The sequence below is a fragment of the Diachasma alloeum genome, unplaced genomic scaffold, assembly GCF_001412515.2.
Source record: "Diachasma alloeum isolate Michigan unplaced genomic scaffold, Dall2.0 Dall_scaffold_00192, whole genome shotgun sequence".
NCBI classification, from domain to species: Eukaryota; Metazoa; Arthropoda; class Insecta; order Hymenoptera; family Braconidae; genus Diachasma; species Diachasma alloeum.
In genome coordinates this window covers 993,790-998,307 of record NW_021680357.1, presented here as the reverse complement: position 1 = coordinate 998,307, position 4,518 = coordinate 993,790, and positions in this window count along the sequence as shown.

Genomic DNA, 4,518 nt, shown 5'->3' with positions numbered 1-4,518 from the left:
GGGGTGGAGGCGTTGACGTTAATGATGCCCTTTGACTGGATTTTGCATATGATTAAGGTGATTAGTTGATGAATTGGGAGGTGAGGATGGCCGAGTGAGACCGTCCCGGGGATGAGTTTGCAACCGAGAAATGAGGCATTTGAAAATTATTATTATATTATATTATATTATATTATATTATATTATATTATATTATATTATATTATATTATATTATATTATATTATATTATATTATATTATATTATATTATATTATATTATATTATATTATATTATATTATATTATATTATATTATATTATATTATATTATATTATATTATATTATATTATATTATATTATATTATATTATATTATATTATATTATATTATATTATATTATATTATATTATATTATATTATATTATATTATATTATATTATATTATATTATATTATATTATATTATATTATATTATATTATATTATATTATATTATATTATATTATATTATATTATATTATATTATATTATATTAAAAGTTTCAAAGTCTGAATTTGAATCTGGATATTGAACGGTTAGAAAATATTTTGAAAATGTGAAAAAAAATGAGAAAGTTTACTTTTGGAGGAAGATTGATGAAATAATTAAAAAATTGCAGTTTTTGAAAATTATTAAAAATTACTTTTGAAAATTTTCTATGAATAATTTATAAACAATCAATTCTTCACCATAAACACCATTTGTTAGGAATAGTAACAAATTTATGATTGTTCATAATTTTACCAGAAACCGATTTCATAGCTAAAAAATTTAAATTATTTATTTATCAACAACGAATGTTTTAAAAAATAATAATTCTCTGCAAATTGTAATTTTAATGAAAGAATACTTCAACGAAATATTAAGATATTAATGCAATTTATGATTTTTTATTGAATTTTTAACTCGACGAAAATCATTTTTCCATAAAAAAACATATCAATATTTCAAAATTGTGAGTTCCTTGAAGTGTGAGTCTATAGCTTCCCCTATCAACTGAATTAATTACTCCAATCACATTTCACTTTTGACAACATGCATGAAAAAATTCAGTAGAAAACCTCGCGAATTCGCTAAAAAAATCTGTTGGAATTCTATAGGAATTCGATGGGGTTCCTATAGGATTTCTAATGGAATTCTATTGAAAAATTCTACTTGTTTTTTGCCCCGATTCTATTGTATATTCGATCAGAAAAAGTCAATAGATTCCGAATTTCTGTTTGAACTTTTCTATTAGAATTATTGAGCATAAATTTTCCGCTGGTTTTTGTCTTGTTTTGCATTGCAGAATCCGAGTGGAAAAAACTCAAAAAATTGATGCCCAAGCATTCTTATAAAAAAAATCTCAAGAGAAACATTCAATCAGACATTCGAAATCTATTGACTTTTTTTATCGAATATCCAACAGAATCAGTTCAAAAAACAAATAGAATTTTCCAACAGAAATTATTAATAGCTACAAGAGAGCACATCGTAAATTCCCTCTCAAAAAGCAATAAAGCATTCATTCATTCAATTATTAATAATTGTATATTATTAATTAACATTATTGTTATATAATTATATATTAACAGTGTTTTATTGAATTTTTTCATACGTGAAATTCTTCTGACTGTCCAACCGACGAAAATGCGAAAATGCTCACGACACCTCAACCCGGGTAAAACAGGAAGGAGCATAGGCCCATTCACCTTATAAACCCCGCGAAACAAACAAGACCTGAAACTCCGATAAACCTCCCCCGCGGAATAAAATTTCGCCTCTGTGTCTTGTGCCCATAATTTTTTCATTCGAGACAGTCAGGAACGTGTGCACTATCAACTGTGAATTTTGGCATTCATACCGAGCAATATCTATATCCATAGCTACACGAAAACGCGAATGTATATGTAATAAAAGATTGCAATGAGAAGGATGAGGATGGGCGGTTGGGGGTGAGAGGATGAGAAGGCAGCGAGGAGCAGCAGTTCGGGTTATGGCTGGCTCGTGGTGAGAGTCCACACCAGTCAGTGCGTCGTCGGCCTTCGGAGGGCCACCATCCCCGTTCAAATTTCGTCCTCAGACCGCCGGACATTTCGGTAATCATTTCGGCCCCTTAATTAATTTTTTGTTAATCACGTGTAATTAAAATTCTACATTAATTTATGGGATTAATTAACCGGAGCTGGAGGCGTGCGCTCCTGAGTCCGAGGAACATTGATAGTCGTTCATGTGATTTAATTATCCATCGCTCATTAATTCTCGATTAATTAGTTCATTAGCGGTGGAAACATGTGTTGTTCTTGAGCATCGAGTTAATTAATACCCGATAAATTAAGGAGCTCATTAGCCAACACTCTTACTCGGTTCAGGAGAGGGTATTGTATTCAGTGCAAGGACTCGTGAAATAACTGAATCGACGAGTGAATAAACATTCATTAATGACGCACGGTAATTATATCTTCAATGTTAAAATTCATTGTCGCTGGGTTTTCAGTTGCACTGAGAGAAAGAATCGTTCCACGTGAGAATATTTGATGGAGTGGAACAGATTCACTTAAGGGAAGTTAACTAACTTGACAGAAGGAAATTTAATATCTTTCACAAAAATTAAATTTTTGTCGTGATCATCAGAAATATCCCTAGAAGAATTCGAACTGTTGGCAGGAAAAAATATAATCTATTGTACGACAATCATTTGACCTGAGAGAACTCCATAGGTTTATACCATTGAAAGAATACATTGACGAGGAAAGAATATTTTTTTACAAAAAAAAATTGTCCCCTCGAAATTATTTCGTTTTGCCAATAACACAGTTTTCCCCAAGAAAATTGAAGTTTCCTCTTAAAATTATCATTTGTTCCAGGGAAATTATGAGTGTTTATTGGACAAAGATATTTCACTTGATAAAACCGGAGTCTCATATAATTCTCTATAGAACGAATGTATTTACCCGAAAGATATAAATGTTTCACGAGAACCATTACTGCTACGAAAATTATCATGTTTTAGTGAACACTTTCTTTCTTGTCCACAAGTAAATTGACTCAACACGACAAAAGATTTCTTCAAGGGAACATCATTTTTCGGTAGAACAAATTTTTTTTTGTTAGTGTAAAGTTTTTTTTGGGTGTACGTTTTGAAGAAAATTTTTTGGGAATTTTAACGAAATGAGGGTTCAATGTTTTGCAGCTCTGCCGAAAAAATATATGTTCCACGTGAGAATATTTGATGGAGTGGAACAGATTTACTTGAGGGAAGTTAACCAACTTGACAGAAGGAAATTTAATATCTTTCACAAAAATTAAATTTTTGTCGTGATCATCAGAAATATCCCTAGAAGAATTCGAACTGTTGGCAGGAGAAAATATAATCTATTGTACGACAATCATTTGACCTGAGAGAATTCCATAGGTTTATACCATTGAAAGAATACATTGACGAGGAAAGAATATTTTTTTCCCAAAAAAAATTGTCCCCTCTAAATTATTTAGTTTTGCCAAGAACACAGTTTTCGCCAAGAAAATTGAAGTTTCCTCTTGAAATTATCATTTGTTCCAGGGAAATTATGAGTGTTTATTGGACAAAGATATTTCACTTGATAAAACCGGAGCCTCATATAATTCTCTATAGAACGAATGTATTTACCCGAAAGATATAAATGTCTCACGATAACAATTACTGCTACGAAAATTATCATATTTTGGTGGAAAGTTTCTTTTTTGGCCACAAGTAAAGTGATTCAACGCGAAAAAATATCTCTTCAGAGGAACATATAATTTTTCGGCAGAACTGATTTTTTTCTCAATCTGTCCGGAGTACATGAGCGGGGCTTAACTACTCTCGGCCAGTGGTGGAGGTCAACGCAATGTTCAGACAATGTTCATTTCGCTCGTTGCATTCCGTTTGGTGTTATTTTTTTTAGAATTCGGGGTTGAGGCTGGAATGGGGCTAAACGATTTTAGGATTGGGTAAATAGTGGATGATCAGTATGGGAATCGATAACGATTCTCATTTATCATTCAACAATTTCCATTGAAGTTCAATGAAATGAACGTTGGTCTGGCTTACTTCCGGAATGGGCAAATTGCTCGATACCTCTTCCGCAGTTCATCTCGGTGGAAGTTTTTTTTTCGGTGGTTTTTTTTCAGGGGGTTTGCAAATAGAAGTGAAATGGAGTTGATGGATTTTTACTGGGGAAATTGAATGACAGAATGCGGGACATGTTGAGGATTTTTGTTAAGTTAGCGATGCATTCGGGGGAATGATGCATTTCCAGTAAGTGAAACTCTTTATTTGTCATTTTTCTAGTTCTTTTGACAATATTTTTATTGGGAATTGATGGACGCAGACATTTGCTTCAATCAAAATGCTTTAAATTTATTAAATTAATAATTCAATGAAATGAACATTGACCTGGCTTACTTCGGGAATACAATTTCTCACGCGTTCAAATTAACGTTCTCCATTTTTTGGGGTATATCGATCCAGTACGATCCAAAATGCCCGAAAATGCAAT